General features: G+C 42.0%; 1 protein-coding gene and 1 non-coding gene across 9 annotated transcripts in view; one reads left to right on the plus strand and one right to left on the minus strand.

The window, feature by feature from the left end:
• RBMS3 (RNA binding motif single stranded interacting protein 3) overlaps positions 1-25,363 on the plus strand; it is an 809,718-nt gene that overhangs the window by 23,506 nt on the left and 760,849 nt on the right. The gene's annotated exons all lie outside the window — the stretch shown is intronic.
• On the minus strand, positions 10,246-10,317 carry TRNAH-GUG (transfer RNA histidin (anticodon GUG)). Its single transcript has one exon. It is a non-coding gene; the product is annotated as a tRNA-His (tRNA).

Raw genomic sequence — 25,363 nt, forward strand, 5'->3', positions numbered from 1 at the left:
ATAAGAGACATGGGTTCAATCGCCGGGTCAGGAAGGGCCCCTGGAGGAACACACGGCAATCCACTCCAGTATTCTTGCCTGGAAAATCCCATGGACAGAGAAGTCTGGCCAGCTACAGTCCATAGGGTTGCAAAAAGTTGGACACGACTGAAGAGACTTAGCATGCATAATGGGAAAATGTGATCATAAACACTTGATTCAAATCATTCCCGTCATGTTTGGGTTTCGGTCTGTTTCCTGTCTATAAGAGCTGGATGCAAGGATTAGGAATAACGTTTGCCACTTGCCTGGTATATGGTACTTGGTATGTACTTGAGTAATGGTAGTTATTCTTAAGGAGGGTGTTTTAACGCAAACTGGTGTTTAGAATGGGTGGTGAGACTCCAGGCAGAGGCTCCAGGAGAGTCTGTGGACTCACCGCCCATTAGCGCATTCTCTGCCTTCCTCAGCTTCTTACAGTCAGACCCACGGAGACCAGAGCCCCGCAGACAATCCTGCCCTGCCTTTGACTGGTCTAAGAGGGCTGTCACAGCTCTTGGCGCACCGCTTGGAGGATACTGGAAATCAACTGCTCACCCAGGTGTGGGCTGGAGTCAACTGACCGCAGCCCTGGCAGTGCCTGGATTTCCACACGAGACCACCTCCGGTTAGAGTCTGCAGATTTCTGTGCTTCCCTCACCCACCCCCCACTAGATGTCCAGTCTACCCAACCTTCCTGTCCTCCTACGGTGCTGTGCGGTTCATGGGGAGGCTCTTGATCCCCAGCAAGGGTAGATGCATCCTCCTTATGGAAATCTCATCTTTTACTGCATCCCCGGGTCCCGGCTCTCCCTTACCTCACCTCTCAGATGCACAGATATGGCCTCTACTGACTTGACCTTATTTCCCCTCCCACCTAATGAACATTCGCAGTGACTGTTTCTGGAAACATCCTCTGAGTTTGCCCTGTACAAACCACCCTTACGACCAGCCACCCACCTGTGACCTCATCCCCTACCCCTCTCCCCCTCACCTTTTCCTGTTTCGGCCACAGTGGCCTCCTTTCTGATGCTCCAGCACACCGAGGCCTTGGCAAAAGCTGTTCCCTTCACCTCGACTCTGCCCAGTCTGAACAGGAATGGTATATTCTCGCTGGTCAAGTCCTAGTTTAAACACTTTTGCTGACCATCTAGAGTAAAAGCATCCCCCACTCAGGCTCCAGTGCTTCACATTATTTTGATTCCCCATGACACACAGAGCTCTTACTGTTACTGGATATTTTTCTTATTTATTTTCTTCTTTCTTTACTCTCTTCCTTCTCTATTAATAATCTCTGCAAGAACACAGATCTCTTCTATCTTGTTCTCTGCTGTCCCCAGAACCTAGAACCAAGGGATACCACAAAGAAGGTGCTCAGTTAACATTTATTGAGTGAGTAACCAGTTGCCCATTAGGTTTCTTTTTATATCTGGCTCTATTTTCCCAGTGCCTGTGCTGGATTATATGCCAAGATCTTGTTTCCTTTGTCTGATGACAACAGTGTAGCTGTGTGCCTCAGATACGTTGGCCAGCTTCACCATCCCACCCTCTCAGCCAGCAAGACACCGGAGCATTCATAGCAGTTTCTGCCACCTCTGTGGGTCCCTCCTCATGTTCCAGAGGCACTGCCAGCTGACCGGAGCAGGAAATCCAAATACCGTGTCCCCTTGATTTTAAAGTTGTTTCTGGGTTTCTGTTCTCCCAGAATTGGCTTGATGGTACCTACCACGGATTATCTGTGGCTTCCCAGGTGGCTCAGTGGATTGCCTGCCCATGCAGGAGACACAGGAGACCTGGGTTCCATCCCTGGGTCAGGAAGCTACCCTGCAGGAGGAAATGGTAAAGCGCTCCAGTATTCTTGCCTGGAACATACTGTGGACAGACAAGCCTGGTGGGCCTCAGTCCATGGGGTCACAGAGTCTGGTATGGCTTACTGACTTATTACAGCACAGCATATCCACATTCCTTTTAAGGAAACTTGTTTTTCAGAAGAAGTTGTTTAGGGAAAGTTTGTTCTTTATTTTGAAACCGCCTGAAGCTACGTAGGGAAAGATGAAATGCAGAGATGGAGAGTTTGGGTCCTGTAAGAAGACCTAGAGGGCCAAAGACAGCATGGACCTCAACAGACCAGGGGGTGCTCGCCAGCTGGTCTAAAACCACGATGGAGCAGTGGCACACACGTGTGCACCCTCATGTCTGTGTGATGTTGGACACTTCTTTTCGCTCTCTATTCTGAAATTTGCATGGTGTGAACCATCAGATTTTGCCAGCCCAGCACCCGTCCTTCCTCGTTTTTTTATGATTTCACCCCAACTTCTTGTTGGGAAACTCATCTACTGGATGTGGTTTTGTTCAGATTACTTATCAAAGGGGCACAACATTTGAGTAAGGTGGACTCTTGACCCAGTCTAAGAACAGCAGATGTTTCCTGAGAAAAGGCATCTTAATTTGTCTGTGTTGACTTTAGCTAACTGTCCATCAGTGTCTTCAACTTAGATTCTTGCAGCCTCTCTGGTCCCTGTCTTCTCAGACATTTGCTTTTTTATGTTTGACTTTTGTCAGTCAGATGATTTTGCTTTGACTAATAATAATCAATCACTGTTCCTTGCAACCATGGAACCGTAACTCATGTAGAGTAAGTATTTAATGATTGTTGACTGATAGTAAGACAAAGACTTGGTGTTTAATATTATGGGGAAATAGAGCAGAACCTCAGGTTTCCCCCCTCCCTTCTGCTGCATCTCCGCCTAAACCAGAGCCACGTGATTGTGATTGAATGTTTACATAAGGAAGAAACAGACATTACTTACAAAGGGTGAGCCTCTTCCTTACCAGAAGGGTCCTTTCAGTTGATGAGACTAGAGTTCTGTCTCTCTGCTATACTGTCTCCCTTGTTTGGAATCTTCCTTAGCCCCAACTCCATCTTCCAAGTCCTGTTCACATCCTACCTCCTAGAAATACAGCTTCAGAGATGAAAACAAATCCCACTTTCCTTGCCCTTCTCCCTCCGCCCTCCATCAAGTCTTACTTGCTCTGTAACAAGTACAGCACAGCCATGGGCCGTGTGTCTTGCTGCTAGACAGAAAGCCACATTTTAACTTAATCTGTTAAATAAAGAAAAAACGCACAATTAAGAGGAAACTCATTCTTTTAAAAATATATTTGCTGCTCTACGTGTTGACCTTGTTGAAAATAACTGCAGGCTCTGCTGCCACACTTTCCATTTCATTCATCAAACTCTGGCAGCGTGAGAGCATCCTGTCCTCTCTCTCTGACTCTGAGCCCCTCCCCAGATGTCTCCACCTGTATCTGCTTCTTCTGACTGGTCGCGAAGCCAATCGATGCCCTTAAAGGAATCATAGGTGGGGTTTGGAGGAAGGTCACGCTCTCTCCAGTGTTGGTATCTTTGCGTTATGCCTGCATGTTAGTCCTATTTTGAGTAATTCGTTTACAGCTGGGGCTGCTATGAGTAGGCATGTGATTATCTATAAAGTAGCTCCCAGTCTCTTCCACACTTCTTTGTGGTTTATACTGGGAGAGGGGTTTTCTGGGGTCAGGATTGTTCTGGGAAAGGGCAGGGAAACCCAGAAGGATCAGGGTTACTCATCGCTGCACTTTTTTGCATTTCCCCAGATGGTGATGTTGTTCAGGGCAAAGGGGAAGCCTGAGCAGAACAGGGGACAGTTCCATTCTATACTTATTTACTCAGCACCTGTCATGTCCCAGGAGCTATGCTTGGTTCAAAGAGTCGTTTCACGGAAGAAATCAGATTTTCATATTGCATTTCCAGAGTCTGTCATGGAAAATATTCTATCAACATTACATGAACAAAGGGGAAGGATTACTAGATAAGACCTCACTCTATAATTTGGGAAAGGACTTAAGACATGAGCCTATTGTCTTGTATGTGACGTAGAATGGATTTAGTCCCACAGAAACCTGCTAGGGCCAGAGTTTAATGATTATGTCAATCTGGAACCACTGGTAAAAACATCATGGAGGATGGGTTCTTTGGGATGCAAACTATTGTATACAGGACGGGTAAACAAAAAGGTCCTCCTATAGAGCACGGGGACCTATATTCAATATCCTGTGATAAACCGTAATGGAAAAGGATGTGGAGAACAGATATACATGGATGACTGAATCATTTTGCTGTACACCTGAAACTACCACAGCATTGTAAGTCAACTGGACTTCAATAAAGTATGCTTTTTAGACAGGAATTGGTTAGAGACTTCCCTGGCAGTCTGGTAGTTAAGAATCCACCTTACAGTGCAAGGGATGTGGGTTAGATCCCTGATCAGAGTCTGACTCTTTGCAAACCCATGGACTATACAGTCCATGGAATTCTCCAGGCCAGAATACTGCAGTGGGTAGCTTTTCCCTTCTCCAGGGGATCTTCCCAAGCCAGGGATCGAACCCAGGTCTCTGGTGTTGCAGACTGATTCTTAACCAGCTGAGCCACAAGGGGAGCCCAGAATTCCAGCTGAGCTATTTTAAATCCTAAAAGATGATGCTGTGAAAGTGTTGCACTCAATATGCCAGGAAATTTGGAAAACTCAGCAGTGCCCACAGGACTGGAAAAGGTCAGTTTTCATTCCAATCCCAAAGAAAGGCAATGCCAAAGAATGCTCAAACTACCACACAATTGCACTCATCTCACAGGCCAGCAAAGTAATGCTCAAATTTCTCCAAGCCAGGCTTCCACAGTACATGCACTGAGAACTTCCAGATGTTCAAGCTGGATTTAGAAAAGGCAAAGGAACCAGAGATCAAATAGCCAATATCCGTTGGATCATCAAAAAAGCAAGAGTTTCAGAAAAACATCTACTTTTCTTTATTGACTATGCCAAAGCCTTTGACTGTGTGGATCACAATAAACTATAAAAAATTCTTTAAAAGATGGGAATACCAGAGCATCATACCTGCCTCCTGTATGCAGGTCAAGAAACAACAGTTAGAACCAGACATGGAACAACAGACTGGTTCCACATTGGGAAAGGAGTATGACAAGACTGCATATTGTCACCCTGCTCATTCAACTTATATGCAGAGTACATCATGTGAAATGCTGGGCTGGATGAAGCACAAGCTGTAATCAAGATTGCTGGGAGAAATATCAGTAAAGATATTAGAAGCTGTCAATAAACAAAAGTATGTAGTTAATGTGTTAGAAAGTGTGTAAGGTGTGATTACCCTTCTGCATACAAGGGGCATAGGCTCCAAAATGCCTCCCTCCACCCACCCTCCACAAGGCATGCATGCCTGGAGTGCTCAAGGCTCTTACAGGGACTTAGTCCTCCATCTCTACAGCTTCCACATCCACAGGTTCAACCAACCACAGAGCCAATATTTCCTCTTAAATTTCTTCCATCCAAGCTTGATTGAACATGAAGAGCCAACTATATTTGAAGACAGAAAACAGTGCATCGCATTGAGTAATTTGAGGTCATTGTTGACCTTCAGGGAAATAGTTTCAGCCGGAGGGCAGGCGAAGAAGGCTTTGGAAATTTAGTGGGAGGCAGGTTAGTATAGCCCACCCTTTCTAGAAGTTTAAGATTTAACATTGGGAGATAGGCAAACCCTGCCCTGGGATCATGTAGTGAACAGAAGGAGTTTTTGAAATCAAGAGGCTTGAGAGTATTTATGGTTTTAGTGAAAGGAGGAGGGAGGTATTAGAGGTGTAAGGACGTGTGTTTGAGATGCCATTCAACACACATCCTGAGACTTCCCCGGTGGTCCAGTTGTTAAGTTTCCTGACGTCCACTTCATGGGGCGCCAGTTTGATCCTTGGTCAGGGAACTAAGATCCTGCATGCTTCACAGCCAAGAAAAAGAAGATTTCTTGAATTGAATAAAGATGAAAATACTACATATCAACTTTTAAAAATTATATGGGAAAAGTAACAAATTATACCACCCACACCATGACTCCAGGGGGCAGATATGGCACAGATCCAGGGCACCAGTGGGACAGTTGGCCTTGGAAACCTAGTCTATAATCACTTCTTCCTCCAAGAAAGAACAGAGAGGGTAGATGAGGACAGAGATGAATCTTGCGTTTGGACGAAGTGGAAATAGATCGTGTCTGAAAACTTTAATCTCAGAAAAAGTAGGTCATCTTCTGTGAGCGAGCCAGGAGGGCCTGGGAGAGGTCATATCTGCAGAGGCAAAGGCGACGTTTTCTTCCTAGCAGAACTTCTGGCTTTACGGTTCCAATAATTGAGGAATTTCAAACAGAGGGAACTGTTACTGAGTGCACAGGAAGCGCGTGTGACGGAATTGAATCCTTTCCATGAAATTTTTAAAAAACAGTTGATTCCAAGAATTTAACCTTCTGTATTTTTTTAAGAAGCCTTTATTTTCAGTGAAATTCTCAAAACCATGATTACGAATGAGAGACTTAGAAACCGTATTTGTGTGTGAATATTTTAATATGAAGATTTATTTTATGTCTGTTTGTGTTATGGGAAGATTTTTCTCTTCCTGGGGAAATGAAACAAAGGAAAGTCACAGGAACCGTCTCCCCCAGCCACACCTTCTCTCATTGTTTTTAAGCTAAACCTGAAGGGAAAATCCCTCAAGACAGACTGCTTGGGGTGAACTGATGCGACGAAAATTTACTGTCGTGTGGCATTTTCAGAAGCAGCATCTGGCATATTTGCTCATGCTTACGGCTCTGACAGTCATATGTTATTCTATTTGTTTTATATAAATTAACTAGTGTTTTATCCCACTGAATTTTCTATTACTAGACAAGAGTGAAGCAAAGCAAAACAAAGTATAAAACCTTTGACTTTGTACTGTGCAACTCCCAGTGAGTCCGAGTCTACATCTGATGTTCTATCTCGACGATGCCCCTGTGTTAAAACTCCTGAGTGCTGCCATTTCTGTGGCCCAAGACACAGACCTTTCTTTTTAAATCTCATCCCTGATTCTCTAAGCTAAGGAGGCTGCCGAATGTGGTCCTGGTTGATTAACAGAGCTAATAAGCAAAGCCAGACATTATCTGTTATGTGCAAACAGACTAGAGGTGCATTTGTTTGTTGGGTTCTCTTATTATCTCTTGAGAGCCTGGCCTGTTCTCTAACATGGCTCTTCTCTTAATTGAAATTGAGATCTCTGATCATTCTGGGTTGGAAGAATGTAATGACATTTTCTGTAGACTGGTTTATGCTCCATATCCAGACTCAGGAAGGAAGGACTCAGATAGGACAGAAAATTGGGCTGAAGTCTGAGTGTGATGGGGACCCGCTGATTGACTGAGGAATGTGGACTTGATATTCTGAATGTGTATCTCCTATCACAGTATATAAGCTATCGAAGGAAATCGATATTGAACCAGAAGATTTGTGAAGCCAGGGAATAGGTATGGTGTGTGGTGCTGGCTTCTCTGTTATTTTAGGCATTTGGGAAAGTTTGAGATTTATAGTTTTAGGCAACTGGAAACCCCAGTAGAGTCAGAAGCCTGGGAACATGCAGTGAAATGTCCATTTAGGAGGATTAGCTTGGTGACGGCTTGTATATTTGGCTAGTAGGCGGCAAGGAAGGAGACATGAGAGGGCTTGCATTGGATCAGAGTTTCCCGAAGAATGTTCCCCAGTGCACTTATACCCTGAGGAGTACTTCAAAGAAGAAAGGACTCTCTGATTAAGCTGTTGGGCCGCGGCTGCACCATTCATCAGTCGAGTCTGTGGAGAAGTCAGTGTCCATAAGTGAATGACCAGCTCTAAGAAAGGCTAAAGGAAGGAAGCCTGTTGCAACTGGGCGAACCCACTCTTTCCTAAACTTTTTGTCCCCATCATCTTGTGCAGAATAAGACCCCCAGGGTTATAGTCTAACAGTGGGGTCACATTCTAAACTATAAGGCAATGATCAGAAATTTAAAATCCTAAGTCACCAGCTGCTTTTTTCCTCTAGAATTCTATTTCTTTTTTTTGAGCATAAGATAAAGTAATTAACTTGTATTTAGGAAACCCATTTTTTGAACAGTGTATGCTCTATTTTTAGAAACCTGTTCTGCTCAACTTGCCAAGAGGTTCACTTACACAGAGTCGTAAGGGAACCAAGGATGACCAGGGGAAGAGAAATTCCTCTCCCAGGGCCAGAGCTCATCCTCTGTTATATGTTCATTATGGTCTGGCCATATGTAGCGAGTAACCACAAACGCAGATCACTAATCCATCCTCATTCCTCTGCTTCCTCTCTCTGCGTTTGCATCTGTGTGCCTTTTCTGTCTCATGTCCTGTATATTTCCATATCCTGTTTATTTCTGTCTCTTCATCTCCATCTCTCAAGCCCTTTCCCTCCTGTCCATGTTCTTTTCCCCAAAATAGCACGTTGGCAAGCATGGAGCTGAGTGCCCGTGTGCTCTAACTCCCTGGGTTTCCTTTTCGCTACACTGCTCTTCCCTGAAAACTGTGGATCTTCTAGGTCATCCCGAGACTCTGCGCCTTTGATCTGCCGCCTCTCCTGGTCTCTGCTTTCTTGGACCCTCATTCCCCCACCCCCAGCCCCATCCTACAGCGTCATTCTCCCGATTCAGGACAGAGGCACCAGAGGGACAAGAGACCGCCTTTGTTCTCACCCCTTTGCAAATAATCTCCACATTTCTCAACGCTGACCTGGAAGGCATTTTCTCACCATCTGTGGATCCTATAATTAATGACTTTCTTGAAGGAATGTCCACATTTCTTATCTCGCTTGTTACACATATCATTTTTAAAACTTCGGAGCGACACGCTGGCATTTCATGTAAGGGTGGTCCCACAAATCAAGTGCAGGGTGACTGGTTTCATTTCTTTGCTGAAACATCTGGTCCTGTTTAGTGTATGACAAGCAAGAGGTAGGAAGCACATAAAGGCCCTCAGCCCTGATGTCTTCTCTTTCTGCAATTGCATTATGAAATTTAACTGCCTCCTGAAGAGAAACGACGTTAATTCTACGGCCATGACATTAACCAAGACTCATTTCTGTGTCTGTGGGCCTGCAAGCTCTGTGTGGCCAGCTTTTCCAGGCTTCATTCTAGGTCCCCTGCCTGGAGCAAGGAAGGCTGGGGCACAGGTCACGGGCATCTGTGGGGATATGATTCACTTGAAATGGTGTCACATTAAATGTCATGACGTTCATAAGGGAGATGTGAACCATTGCCACCTCCCAAATTTGCTAGACACAAAGCAGTACTTTTCCCTGCAGGGATCCTATAACTCTCTCACGGGAATATCTGTAGCTGATGGCATGTAGACATCAGGAAGACGGTATTTTGTCATGAATAGAAAGGCATGATGCCTATTAGAAGGACAGCTTCTGTCTTCAGAGTGAGCAATGGGTAACAAGCAAGTGATGGGTTTATGGATGGACAGTGTGCTTAATATCCATCCAATCTCTTTAATAGAGACTCTTTTTTAAATGCCAACCCCCAGTCTTGGTCCTCCTCCTCCCCACCCCAGAGTTTATTGGTTTATAGTTTTTGGCAAAAGGAAAATTCAGGACTAGTGGAGAACAGTCAGTAAAGCCTAGCGGGGAGACCCTTGCACGAAGACTGGAAATCTCCTTTCTGTTTCTTCTACTGGTCATTGGCAAATGCTCTTCCTTTGTCTACTGGGGGGTGGTGTAGCAGCGGCTATGTGAGGGTCATGATCATGGAGGAAACTTCCACAGTGATAATAACAAGCGTCTATACCACTGACTCAGTAACAGGCCCTGCTCTAGGCATTTGACATTGTGGTTGTTTAGTCGCTAAATCATGTCAGCTCTTTTGTGACTCCATGGACTGCAGCCCACCAGGCTCCTCTGCCCATGGGATTTCCCAGGCAAGAATACTGGAGTGGGTTGCCATTCCCTTCTCCAGAGGATCTTCCCAACCCAGGGATTGAATCCAGATCTCCTGCATTACCACTTAACCGTATTAACTCATTATTGTCCAGGGCATTTTTGCAGAGACTAACGCTAGTGGTTGGCAGTTTTTATTTTGGCCAGGCAAAAATTAATTTTGTTATTTCACTAACACTTTGTGGGTTATTACATTCAATAGTTATACCTGAAACACCTGTAAAATCTTCTCCAGAGCCATGACTTTCATTCTCACTTTCCATGTGTGTGTAGTCGCTCAGTCGTGTCCAACTCTTTGAGACCCCATGGATTGTAGCCCACCAGGCTCCCCTGTCCATGGGATTCTCCAGACAAGAATACTGGAGTGGGTTGCCATTTCCTTCTCCAGGGGACCTTCCCGACCCAGGGATCGAACCTGGGTCTTCCGCATCACAGGCAGATGCTTTACCCTCTGAGCCACCAGGGAAGCCCCTCACTTTCCATACTAGAATCAATCACTAGGTTTTTTTGTCTTTTTGTTGGTCTAATATTCACATTATCTGAATCAGAACTAATTCTGAAGAGCTGTTGGAGACACTAGTATATATGTTGCTGAGACAGAGAAAGAATCTACATAAAATTCATCAAAAATTTCTTCTTTACTCAAAACTTTTCAATTCATCACTTTTGAAAATTTTACAGTAATAAATTTGTGTTTATAATGTACGTAAGGTTGGAAGAAAAACCTAACAGACCAAAATGTGAATAATAGCACCAATCATAAGTCATATAATGAATCCTTGATCAATTTTAAGCTCTAGTGACTTCGCGCATTAGCAATATTAATTGCTTCACTCTCTAAACATGTACTGATACATCTCCCGTCAGTAATGTAACTTGGTCCTTGGAGCAAAAACATTGCTGTGACATGGTACCCTACGAATTTGAACCTAGTGTGATAGGGGGTTGGCTTCGGGATCTTTGGAGCTCTCAGCCAGCCAGCTAACTGGTCCTCCCGTGACTCTCATAAGGATGCCTGCTCATATGTTATTGGATTGCATATTTGGACCCCATTTCAAAGGATATGACAGGGATTTACTATCTTATTGGTATCCTTAGCTTACAGTTGGGGAGACTAAGGTTCAGAAGGTTTAAGCAGCTTTTCCAAGTTTACAGAGCCACAGGGCAGGAGGCCTGCTGAGTCGGTGCGGCTTCTGAGCCCACGTTTGCCACCACTGGGGTACAGCCCGAGGTTTGTGAAAGGTATCTAGGGATACAGTTGCTGCCTAAGGGTTGGGAGGCCACGGCCCTGACCTTGGCCTCGTTACAGATACGCTGTGTTTCAGCCCTGCATTCTGCTTCTCCCCAGGTGCGTGAGGGTACAGGGAACCAGATGCCCACAAGCCCTGAGCTGGCACAGGGAGGGGCCTCCACTTTGAACTCAGGGTTCAAGTTATATCTCAGAATGAGTTTTATGAACTGGAGGGGTTATTTTAAACCTAACTCCAGGCATCAACCACAAATGTTGTCTTATGTTCCCTGTTTCTGAATTAGAGTCTTTCTTTCCTAAAGTGCCACAAAAGACATAGGTTTTACTTGGTAAAGTGATTTCTGTAGCTGTCATAGAAGATCAGCAATAAATATACCAACATAGCCTTGAATCCTCTATCTGCACTTGACTTTGGGGAATCCCAGACTGGAAAAATTCTAAATGCCTTTAGTCAGAAATACAGAGCTTGAATGTTTATGGTCTGAAACTTTTGGGCCTAGGACTAAGGCCATCTCTGGCCTGGTTACACCACTTGCTAAAATCTAACTTGAAGTTTGATTTGAAAAAGAAAACACACAAATTAGACTTTATTGGCACCATAATAAAGCAATGTGGCAATATTTAATATAACCTTAAAATCTTCATAAGCCTTTGTCTAATTATCCTATAAGTAGGGAGGAGGCATTTATATTCTATCTATCCATCCATCCATCATCTACATATCTGTTATCTATCTACCTTGCTAAGTAATAATATTCTAGTTAAACGTAGTTAAAAGTAGTCAAACAAGAATATATATAATAAAACATAAAAATGCTCCTTACTTCAATTCTACTACCCATAAAATCAATCAGTGTCTTTCCCCAGTTTTATTGAGGTATATATGGCACCCTACTCCAGTACTCTTGCCTGGAGAATCCCATGGTCGGAGGAGCCTGGTGGGCTGCAGTCCATGCGGTCTCGAGGAGTCGGACATGACTGAGCGACGTCACTTTCACTTTTCACTTTCCTGCATTGGAGAAGGAAATGGCAACCCACTCCAGTGTTCTTGCCTGGAGAATCCCAGGGACGGTGGAGCCTGGTGGGCTGCCGTCTATGGGGTCACACAGAGTCGGACAAGACTGAAGCGACTTAGCAGCAGCAGCAGCATACAAAGTTGTATGTATCAGATCAGATCAGATCAGTCACTCAGTCGTGTTCGACTCTTCGCGACCCCATGAATCACAGCACGCCAGGCTTCCCTGTCCATCACCGACTCCCAGAGTTCACTAAGATTCATGTCCATTGAGTCAGTGATGCCATCCAGCCACCTCATCCTCTGTCGTCCCCTTCTCCTCTTGCCCCCAATCCCTCCCAGCATCAGAGTCTTTTCCAATGATTCAACTCTTCGAATGAGGTGGCCAAAGTACTGGAGTTTCAGCTTTAGCATCATTCCTTCCAAAGAACACCCAGGGCTGATCTCCTTCAGAATGGACTGGTTGGATCTCCTTGCAGTCCAAGGGACTCTCAAGAGTCTTCTCCAACACCACAGTTCAAAAGCATCAATTCTTCGGTGCTCAGCCTTCTTCACAGTCCAACTCTCACATCCATACATGACCACTGGAAAAACCATAGCCTTGACTAGATGGACCTTTGTTGGCAAAGTAATGTCTCTGCTTTTGAATATGCTGTCTAGGTTGGTCATAACTTTCCTTCCAAGGAGTAAGCATCTTGTAATTTCATGGCTGCAGTCACCATCTGTAGTGATTTTGAAGCCCAGAAAAATAAAGTATGACACTGTTTCCACTGTTTCCCCATCTATTTCCTGTGAAGTGATGGGACTGGATGCCATGATCTTAGTTTCACTCCCCTCTTTCACTTTCATCAAAAGCTTTTGAGTTCCTCTTCACTTTCTGCCATAAGGGTGGTGTCATCTGCATATCTGAGGTTATTGATATTTCTCCCGGCAATCTTGATTCCAGCTTGTGTTTCTTCCAGTCCAGCGTTTCTCATGATGTACTCTGCATATAAGTTAAATAAACAGGGTGACAATATACAGCCTTGACGTACTCCTTTTCCTATTTGGAACCAGTCTGTTGTTCCACGTCCAGTTCTAACTGTTGCTTCCTGACCTGCATACAGATTTCTCAAGAGGCAGATCAGGTGGTCTGGTATTCCCATTTCTTTCAGAATTTCCCACAGTTTATTGTGATCCACCCAGTCAAAGGCTTTGGCATAGTCAGTAAAGCAGAAATAGATGTTTTTCTGGAACTCTCTTGCTTTTTCCATGATCCAGCGGATGTTGGCAATTTGATCTCTGGTTCCTCTGCCTGTTCTAAAACCAGCTTGAACATCAGGAAGTTCATGGTTCACATATTGCTGAAGCCTGGCTTGGAGAATTTTGAGCATTACTTTACTAGCGTGTGAGATGAGTGCAACTGTGCAGTAGTTTGAGCATTCTTTGGCATTGCCTTTCTTTGGGATTGGAATGAAAACGTGATATATAAAAATGTGATATATATATATATATATAAAACACATGTAAAATGAACTGATTACCACAATCAAGCTAATTAATTTATCTATCATTTCACACAGTTCTATTTCTGTGTGTGTATGGTAAGAACATTTAAGATATTTCTTAGCAAATTCCAAGTATACAATACAGTATTATCTTTTATTCTGAACTGTGCGATTCTGGGATATGTTTGTGTAAATGGCTGTGTGAATTGAACTTTAATCCCTATGCACTCAAGACATGCTGATTGAATGAGTGAAAAATGCTAATACCATAATTACTCATCTGTAGAAATGTTAATGATTCTAACATGAACCATGAATATTGGTATATTGACACGCCAAAATAAAGTTTGTCTAAGACTCTAATTTGGTGAATGATTTTTATGCTTTTATTGCTCCTTTGCTCATGCACCAGATTTAGTGTATTCTTTGAGATTTGCTCTTTTTTCATAGTAATTTTTTTATTAAAGGAACTTAGAAAAGATTACATAAAACATTTGCTATAAGCCCTAAATCAAAATATAAAAGGTCTAAAGATAGCCTATTCAGGTTGAGCATGGTAACATTGATTCTTATTTAGAAAGGTGTGGGTTGGTTACTGATATGTTTTTGGCTTATCTGAACTAAGTTGTAATACATCTAAACAATGATATATTCAGAAAGCAAATGCAACATGATGAATTTTTACCTTTGTATTTCAAAGGGTAAAATGGGGTGTCTGTTAGGAGAACTAGAGTAGCATGTTGAGTTTTGTTCATTCTGTCTCTGGCTTTAGGCTTTGTCTGAATCTAAAAGCTATAGATGATGTTTAGTGGAAAATCTCAACTGTTGTATTCTGGTGTAATAAGCTGTGTGTGTGTGCTGAGTCACTTCAGTCGTGCCTGACTCTTTGCGACCCCTTGGCCTGTAGCCCACCAGGCCCCTCTGTCCATGGGATTCTCCGGGCACGAATGCTGGGGTGGGTTGCCATGCCCTTCTCCAGGGGATCTTTTGGACCCAGGGCTGGAACTTATGTCTCTTGCATCTTTTGCATTGGCAGGTGGATTCTTTACCACTAGCGCCACCTGGGAATCCCAATACGCTGAGGAATGAATTTGCAACTGTTCAGAAGCCACAGAGACAACACATATAAACCAAAGTTAATTGGATGGAAAAAACAAATCAACAAATATGTATAATATAGACACACAGAGAAATAACCTGAAAATAAAGGAAGCTAGACATAAATAATTAAGGTATTTAAGAAATTAGGAAATGTGAAAGGACTTTGTGTTTATGTACTAAAGATTGGAGAAGGAATACTTCTCCCTAATGACTAAAAGCTCACGAACACAGAGATGTCATATCACTTAAACTACAGAGCTCATCTCCCAGAAACAGTGGAACTATGTTTTATTCACCTTGAGTTTTCTTCCTACAAGACCACACTTGTTCCCTCCACTCATGGGAGGAACAGCTAGTCTTATTACCCTCCAGTGGAAATGAGTTATGAGCCTTTTATCTGGAGTTTACGGGGTGACTTTAACTTCTTTGTAGTTGAATTTCAGTGATGAATGAATGCAGTATCTATTTCATCTTAGTTAATTTTTTTCAAGAATTCCTTTTCCTGTTCTGATTTGTAGGTACATACAAGATAATAATGGGAAGGATCAAATTACCCTGTTTGGGATCCTGTTAAACACTTTTCCTTTGTCCTGAGACTCTTCAGCATTAATTTCCTGTTTGTCCATGTCAATCCAACTAGAAAAAACAGGCATTTGAGACATTGATAAAAGTTTGGTGTCTTTATGAGATTGCAAGCAAAGCTTGTATTTTATACCATACTCATCCCTCTTGGCTTAATTTGGCTACGTTTTTCTTTAGGTTTGTAAAATAGATAGTCAGGAGTCTTGTGAATTAGGACTATAGGAACTGAGGTTCCTTGGGCCTCAATTGCAAGTTGAAATGAAGATGCATAAAGATGCAGAAGGTCCTAGCATGGGTACCAGAAACAGTACCATCAGAAGAGGGAGATGTGCTGTGCAAGAAAGATGGATGGCCCTGGGTGTCAGCTGGCTGGCCGACATCACACTTTTTAAAAGCCCTCAAAATGCAAGATCCTCATTCTTTCAGCTCCTCAAATATAAGGACCCCTTCCCATGAAATATGTCATCCCTTGGCATGGATTCACAATTATTTCTCAATAATTACCTACAGACGATCATATAGAGTTTGTGACTTGCCCAAAGTCACAACAAATATAAGCAATCGTAGATCAGCCTCTTCCTTTGGACATTTCGCTACTTCACTCACACATTCATCATTTGTCAAGTGCCAACTATAGGCATGTGTGGTGCTGCATGCCAGGGATGCAAAGTGGAATGAGGCATGATCCCAAGCCTCCAGAGGCATACAGTGAGTAATAAATATGCAAGTTATTGACTGCATTAGAGTTTTCTCAGTGCTATAATAGAAGTAGGAACAGAATACTAGACGAGCGTAAAGACATCACAATCAGGAGTCAAGGAGAATATCCTGGAGAAACCTACATTTAGATTGAATTTTGAAGCACAGCTGGAATTTCTAGTTAAAGAAACCATGAGGCGTCCCTGAAACCTGTAAAAAGTGAAGAGACAGGAAAGTGTTCTAGGTGTCTGAGGAACGGCAAACACTTTCGCTGGGCTTGAGCTGTGGGAGCTGAAGGTCAGGATAGGTGTGGAAGCTGAGGGCAGTGCCGGAGGCCAGACCCCCAAAGGCTGGGATGTTCAGCTAGGGGATGCTCCCTTCACTGGGAACAGAGCGTGCAGGTTAAGGAAAGGGTCCACCCTGCCCCTTCCAGAGCATCATGGGGACCCCAGAGCCACAAAGCTCTTCCCTCACCTCATTCAGGGCATTTCCTCGGGGTCTGGGGTCTGACTTTCAAAGTACAGGCAGATCTCTCTCTAAATAGAATTCACAGCCAACTGCTGAGAGAGAGCTCTTCCTCTCAAGCTGAGCTCTGGGGGGGCCACCCTGCCTGCCTGAATTTCCCTTGATTGGTACTCATTTGACTGTATATGGAAAGGGGCAGAGATGCCATCAGGGACATGTAGGAGGTAATGACTCAGTCCCCACCAAACCCTGTCCTCTGAAACAAATACTCTAGCAGGCACATGGTCAGAAAAATCAGTTTTGAGATTCTGAAAACTCGGGTTTTAAATCTGGCACTGCCTGTAACAGATCTCTGAAATTGGCTTCACGTCAGTGAAGCTCTCTGGACATCCGTCCCTTCTGTGTGAAAGAAACTGACTTGCCTCATTAAGTGCATGGATTTTGTTTTCTCAGATGAGACATCTGATTGTTTGTCTACATCGTCTTTGTACAAGATGCTAGGTAACAAGGAGATAATCTCATGCCAAGACTGGGCTTCAGTTGATTGTGAGTAGGAAGGGATGGGGAGTTCCACAGAATAATGCTGTTGTTTAGTTGCTAAGTCATGTCTGACTCTTTCGCACCCCATGGACTGTAGCCCACTGGGCTCCTCTGTCTGTGGGATCTCCCAGGCTAGAGTACTGGAGTGGGTTGCCATTTCCCTCTCCAGGGCATCTCCCCAACCCAGAGATCAAACCCACATCTCCTTCAAGGGCAGGTGGGTTCTTTACATCTGAGCCACCAGGGAAGCCCACAGAATAATAGGAACTTAGTAAAGTCAGAGTTCTCTGAAAGGTTCAGAATCCCTGGTTTTAGCTCTTAAATATGGAACTCCTTAAAAAATGTTCTCAAGTTATGTCATGAAAAATGTTCTCTCCAAAGGTGAAAGGAGCCACTCATTGCTTAATAAACTGGATCATCTTCCTTCTTAAAAAAATATTCTATGGCATATAAATGGAGACATTTACACCATCACAGAGAAAGATTTACAGACATGCATGCATCATTTGAAGATGCCTAATCCCTGGAAATAATAAATCAGAGAGATTTTGGTTCACTTATGAGGAAATATTTTTAAAAGAAACTTTTGATAACAGGTGAATTTTTCTGTTTTATTAGCTACTTCTTATCACTCATGGCGTTGCTGCTTGGACAATTTGGAGTTATCTGAAATGAACTGGAGAAAGGATGTTATTTTCAGTTATGAATTAAGACTTTGAATAAATAACTGAACAGATTTTTTTTTTCTTTTTAGTGGGAGGCTTTAAAGAGATTCTGAAATGCCAGATAAAAATAGCCTTTCATAGAAAGGTGAGGTAAATATAATGTGACACAGTGAAAAGAATAGACTTTGAAGCAGAGAGGCTAGAATATAAACACGAAGGCTCTGGTGTTCTTTATTTCCAAGACCCTGGGCAAACCTTTGAGCTTTTCCCTCTGTCCTGAACTACCAGTATGTGTTGAAGAACAGATTGAGTTAAGATATAAAATATTTAGCCAGTGCAGGTGCCAATGACCCCTCGATGTCCCATTCATGTCATAGGACAGGAATATGAAGAGAGAATTCCCTTGAGTTTTTCTCTCATTTACAACCTGAATAGCCACCAAACAGTCACTTGCCTTAAACATTTTATTGCACAAGATAAAAGTTTCCCAAACTTTTTAATACCATAGCCCATTCCTTGAATAAATGATCCTAAGAATTTCCTTATGAATTAAAAATAATCATTTTGACATTACTGTCTGGGGCAAAATATAATGAAGTAACAAGACAATTTTTTTACTATTTCCCGTTTAACTAATGATGTACCCTGTTCAGTTACCTCAAAGTTGAAAAATTTTTAAGTGTATAGAAAATATGAAAATATAGTAATAGCTTGACCAAAATAGATTTCATATTATAATAGGTTTCTTAAGACTAAATTCTACAATTTTCACAAGTTGTTACTAAACGATGAGTTAAGGGACATGTTTTAGGTTGTGAGCTTTTTTAACTTGTAAATGCACATGTAGCTTTTGATGCCTTACAAATGAGGATCCAAATTGGAAATATATCAACCTGCATTGTTTCTTCTTGCAGTTGACTATGAACCAGTAGATCCATCTTGGAACCAGTAGAGCCGTCTTGATATATTAATATTATGGAAGATGAAAGCAAATTGTATCTCAGCAGCAATACTGATTCCATATGCTTCCTGCCATGTAAATAAGCTCCTTCATGGATACAAATAATCAGTTACATGGCTAGAAATGAAAGCAATTTATACATCTATCAAGGTCAAAACCACACACACACACGGGCTTGAAGTGCTCAGTTTATGGCAACAACTAGTACAGCTCGAACCCTGCGCCTTTGTCCTATCTTTTCAACTGTTCTATCCTACTCAGTAACTCGTTATGATCTTGCATGGTTTAAGGTTAAAAAGCATGTTTAAAGCATTACTTTATTTATTGATTTTTAATAATTAGATATTACTGTGGATCCCAATATTGTGTTAATTTCTGCTGTACATCACAGTGATTCAGTTACATATCTATCTATCTATATACATATATACACATATATATTCTTTTTCATTATAGTTTATACATTGATAGATTCTTACCATGTTGGGAGAGAGTGCGCTGTGGGATTCTTTCAATCACCATTTCATATTCTTCTGTTGAGTTCTAGATAAGTCAATAAATAATATGCTAGCCATTCTGGGCCCTTTGATTAAAATGTGTCATGAATCAAAGTTTATGATTGATCTAGTATAGGCTTTCATGCATTGGAGAAGGAAATGGCAACCCACTCCAGTGTTCTTGCCTGGAGAATCCCAGGGACGGGGGAGCCTGGTGGCTGCCGTCTATGGCGTCACACAGAATCGGACACGACTGAAGTGACTTAGCAGCAGCAGCGTCATGGATCCTAATAGTGGTTTCAATTATAAGATTATCCAGGAACACACGATAAACCATGGAGTTTGCAGTGAGAAACCAAGTTTACAGTGATTTTGCCAGGTACCATCACTGGTGTTTTATAGCATTTTCCACAGGACATTCCATTTGTGAAGAGTTCTTCTTCCGTTTCTTCTTTTCTTTCCTTCCTCCCCTTCTTTCTTGCTTCCTTTCTTCGAGTCAAGCAATATTTACTGTATCCTCACCAAGAGCCAGACATCATATAAGGCACCAGGGAAATGAGAAGTTAGATTTTCTAATCCTGGGAAAATGTTTCCTGTTTCTTTGCTTTTAATTTACCCAGGAGTTGTCTTTATTTACATATAAATATATGAATTCTAATTAAACTATAATCACTTTGGGTACTTTACAATGCAATAATATTTTGAAAATTTAATTAATGTAAGTTAAGCCTCCACATGCCATAGACATAATCAGAAAGTTCATTCTTTAAAACATAAAAATAAAAGACAACAGCAATAATGAAAGTTCGTTCTTTAACATTCAGATAGATCTAGTGAATTTAAGAGGTACATTTTATGAGTAGAAAGTCTGAGTCTTTCAATGTCTTGATTACAATTCTCTTAAACCACCTTGTCCAAATCAAGGCAGTTCCCTTGTTAATAAGTTTTCATATGTGGGCAAAAATGGCCATACTCTAGCCACTGGTCTTTGTATTTCAGGAAATATGTCACATAAGGAAGTCCCACTCTACGCAAAGGATTTATAGATAGTTCCTTGGAGTTAATTTTCATGGACATTAGAAAGTACTTAAATCTCAAGCCAGGCAGAGGGTTTATAAATGATTTCCATAAGCTTTTTAGCGACTTAAGTTAAGTAGAGTAGCACTCCTCTGGCCCTGAATGAAGAGTGTGTAGAATTGTTGGGGCTACTTGGAACTCTGGAGCAGCCCATTGTTCAAAGATTATCTTTTTGATGTTTCTTGCTAAAAGTCATTCATTCTTCTAATAGGTGTTATTTAAGAGCATACACTGTGCCAAGAAGTGGACTTGGCATTGCTATGGAAACCATCAAATTCTAATTTTTCAGAACCACACAGGAGTTGGTACTGGCAGGTCAAGAAGGACTGACACTCAGACTGGATGTCACTTATGAAATATCTGATTTTCAATGTGCAAATATTTTATACACACACACACACACACACACACATAGGTGAATCCACGTGTGTGTGTGTGTATTCATATTCACCTACTTGTGTGCGCTCAGTCATGTCCAACTCTTTGCAGCCCCATGGACTAACCCGCCAGGCTCCTCTGTCCATAGAATTTTCCAGGCAAAAATAGTGGAGTAGGTTGCCATTTCCTACTCCAAGGGATCTTCCCAACCCAGGGCTCAAACCTGAGTCTCTTATGTCTCTTGCATTGGCAGGCAGATTCTTTACCACTAGCACCACCTGAGAATCCCATATTCACCTATTTATGGGTCAAAATGATGATCAAATAGCAGACGTACAATTGATATAGATATAGAAATTATTTTTATAAATAAATATACTTCAGTTTATTTTTTGACGTAAAGTTGATTCTTTGTAATATGTATGTGTGACACAATGGAATTTACAATAATTGCAGAATTACCTGTAATTACCATTGTGAAGAAGTCAAAACTACAGTAGCTCATGTTAGTGCCTTGATCTTTTGAATTTTTGGACAGAGCAGTGTTGATCTTTCGACATACTAGGGGCTGGGGTAACTGAAAGTTGGAAAACGCTGAGATTTGAATCTTCTGTTTTTCTACGTAGTACTGATCTTTACATGACCTGAAATGTGTGTTTAACTCCAGTGCTGAAGTCAAATCAAGGACAGAAGGAAATGAACGTTGGAGGCCTCTCATAACATGTTTGTTATTTATTGGATCCCTTCTTCCTTTCTCTGCTGAAATGTGCGCCTCTTCTTAGCCGAGTGACTTTGAGATGAAATTTTTTAAGTCAGTTTTTAGTGTCTCTTAACATCATTCACACCCTTCCTTGTCATTTCCCCCATGGCTTTAAGCAGAGCAGCAATTTCAGGCATGAAATAAACTTTTGAAGGCATTATGCTGTTGGAGGCATTTTGGAAAAATGTGAATGAAGCCAACAAAATAGCACAGTCGGTCAGAGGTTACCCTTGTTCCAACAGGGTTCTAAGATGGGACTTGTTTTTCTAGGGATTTGCCCGTTCTGTGTGGAAATAATTTTACTGTTAGAAAAAAAAAAAAATCAGTATCTTTAACAATATCTAGAGATTTTTTTTTTTAATTTTTGTTTTTATTTTTAACTCTGGTCTTCATTAAGAAGACAAACTCAGTGGCATGAGGATGACGTAGATTTTACTGTGTGCTGAACTTAAATGCACTCACTTCTATAAAGCGTGTCATGAATGCTGCCTCCACCCTCTCATTGCCTCTGGGGGGCCTAGTTGGAAGCATTACTCACTGATGCTGAGCAAACAGCGTTTTGTTCTGGTCTGGGTTCTTTCTTCCTCTTCAGCCTCTCCTTTATCCTTTTCTCTGCACCATTCTCGTGGGCTTCTTTTATTTTTTTATAGAAAATTGAAACAGTGAATAACTTTTCAAAGCCTAAATGGCTTGAAGTCAGTTATTAGTAGGAGATGAACATTGGTTTTGGAACCAGTGAAACAGTGGAACTAGTGAGATTAGAACTTAAACTTCTGGTTCCATAGGCCATACTTTATTATTATTATTATTATTGTTATTTTTTTATTTTATATCGGAGTATAATTCATTAAAAATATTGTGTTAGCTTCAGGTGTAGAGCAAAATGATTCGGTTATACGTGAATCCAAAGAATGGATGCCTGTGAGCACCATTTTATTTAAAAATTATTTAATTAATTAATTTATTTTATTGTTGACGGTGCTGGGTCTTCGTTCCTGCGTCCGGGCTTTCTCCAGGTGCAGTGGAGGGTGGGCTTCTCCTTGCAGTGGCCTCTCATTTTGCAGAGCACAGGCTCTGTGGCACGCAGGCTAACTAGCTGTGGTGCACGGGGTTAGTTGCTCCGTGGCATGTTGGATCTTCCTAGACCAGGGATTGAACTCCTGTCCCCTGCTTTGGCAGGCAGATTATTAACCCATAAAGGCTCCCAACTATTTATAGCTTGTGCAGAGTTTTGACTCATACGTTTCACTTTGACCTTTAGAGCCAGGTTTTCACATGCAGTTGGTTCTTTTTTGAAACGTTTCATTTGGTCTGGAAGGCTCACTCTTACTGCTGGATAACCTGGAATGGCGGATGTATTTTTAGCCTTGGAGCGTAGTTCCCCTGTGTTGCCTAGTGGGTGGGTTATTTGGACAGGAAGAGTGGCTTCCTTGCTCTGTTCTCCCGGCATTGTAGGACTCCCTCAGGTTCCCACGAAGCCCCTCACTGGCACTGCAGCTGAGTCACTCTCCTTCTAAGATCATGCTAAATGTAAACAGCTTTCCCCTCTTCCTTCTTGTATTCTCTCTTTTTTCTACTTTCTCGTTCCTTTCCTCTTGTCTTTCCTCGTCTGCCTGCCTGCCTTCTTTCCTTCCTCTCCTTATGTCTTTCATTTCCTTTTTTCTCTCTGTTCTGCTCTTTCTTTTACTTTCATTTCTTATTAATTATGAAAGTGAGATCCCAACTTATGGGAATTTACCCCACCGATCTACTTGCACACAGGTGAAAGGTTGCATACTAGTGATTAGGAACGACAGCATGATTTGTAATCAGAAAAGACGGCAAACAACTCGAAGGCCCATCACCAGAGGACATGTGGAGTAAACAATAAATGTCTGGCTAATGAAACTTTATGCAACTCTAAGAAGGAATCGGAAAGTGCGCTGGAAATATCTGCAAGCCATTTTGTTAAGTGAAAAAAAAAAGTGCAGAACACTTCAGATTTTATATTTCCTTTTGTGAAAAAACGTGGTGGTGGGGAATCAGATTCTACTTTTGCTTTTTTATTGTAACTAGTAAACACAGAAAAAATATCTCTGTAGGAAACACAGGAAGCTATGCATAAGTGGCAGGGATGGGTCAGCTGGGGAGTAGTGAGGGGAGATTTCATTATTATACATTTTTGTATTTATTAAAATCTTTGGAACATGTTAGTTAATAACTAATTCCCAAAATAAAATCTAATAATGTAAGCTTCAAAACCGAGGTAAGATTCAGTTGAATGAATCTTACTAATGAGCCACTAATGCTAAAAGAATAATAATAATAACAAATTACCATATCTAGGACGCATATCTAAACTCATGGGTGTGCTACTGGCCTCCTGGTTGCTTATGGCTTGAATCATGTAAAATTGCAATTTCTATAGATCAATAAAAAAAACTTTAAATATTGGCAACTTCATATATTTGAATAGAATGTTAATCTTAGTTAAAGCATCCAAAAGCTGCTACCAGATTGCCTGTGCTGTGACGCCCCTGAAGTACGATTTCATTTCTCTCCTGTGCTCTTGACACCCTTGGAGTCTTATTTCATCACTTCTTCTGGGTCACCTGGGTAGGACGGCGAGGAGGGACACTTCCTCTCGGGAATTACGTTCGAGCCAAGCTTTACGAACTTTGCACGTAGCTGTAGGTTAAGCCCTCATGATCTACCACCGGGATTATAGCCTTCTTCTGAAAGTCACTCTGAATTTCCGGTTTTCCTGGTGAGGTCTAACGTTCTCAATGCCCCCACATTCGTCTTCCAACAAGTCAGTTTGGATCATGTTTCTCCTGAGTGAATTCATCCTGTATTAGGGCTCTCTAAAGAAATAGAACCAATAGTATTTGGAGCAAAATTCATAAGAGGGATTTATCTATTACAGGAATTAGCCCAAGCAGTTTTGGAGGCCAAGACGTCCTAGAGATGCAGGCAGGCCTGTAGGATGGTTCAGTCCGAATCTGAATACAGAGACTCAGGGGAGCCCATGATGTAATTCCCAGCCAGGGGCGAGACATGGAGGTCAAGTAGAGAGAGAGAGAGAGAGACTTCCCCCTTTTCCACCTTTTGGTCAATTCTGGACCTAAAGGATGGGATGATGTACACCTACGTAGGTGAGGATGGATCTTCTTAGCCTGCTGAATCAGATGCTAATCTCTTCTAGAAACACCTGAACAGACACACCCAGACATGACATTTTACCTATTCTCTGGGCGCTCCTTCTTCCATGCAACTTGACCTGTGAAATTAACCATCACACATCCCATCTCTCCTCACTGTTCACAGAATAAATACAGACGCAACTCCTTAGCAAGATGTGCAACTCACCTCCATTCTCACCTCTACCCAACTGATTTCTTTTCACAAACACTCTATACCTGTTCTTTGCCCAGATTGCACTCCCCTGAAGGTCATGACTTTGAGAATGATGTTCTGTTTACCAAAAAGAACCTTTTCCAGCGTCTGTGCCTTTCAGAAATCCACGTGAAGTTTCCACACAAATAAATCTTCTCTCTGTAGCTCTGATCCCAGCCATCCAAATTTAATTTTCTCCTATTTATATTTCCATGGCCCTGCATACCTACCCCTACTGGAAAGGGGCTTACTAGAGTGTATTCCAGATATTTGTTCATGCTGTCCTGCTACTGACCAGTGAGGTTTTGACATCAGAGACCCAGGTCCTAGTTCAGCCCACACCTGCTCTGCTCAGGCCAGCGTGTGGTCTGTGGTTTTACGCTTAGTAAATATCAGCATGTTTAGCAATGCTTTAGCCTTTCTCCAGGACTCCCTTTCTGTAAGGAAAAAGTTTTTTTTTTTTTTTTTTAATCGTTTTAAAAAAGATGGAGACTGATGTTCTGAATGATCTTTGGTGTGAGGAAAGGGCCTTTCCACCATGGCCTGAAGGTTCAAAGTCCAAACACTCCCATTCTTTGCTATTTGCAATAAGGTCAAGATTTAGTCTTGAATGTCATCTATAATCTCTGTTTGATCATCTCTTTTGCTTCATATTTGTGAT

The sequence above is a fragment of the Bos javanicus genome, chromosome 22, assembly GCF_032452875.1.
Source record: "Bos javanicus breed banteng chromosome 22, ARS-OSU_banteng_1.0, whole genome shotgun sequence".
NCBI lineage: Eukaryota > Metazoa > Chordata > Mammalia > Artiodactyla > Bovidae > Bos > Bos javanicus.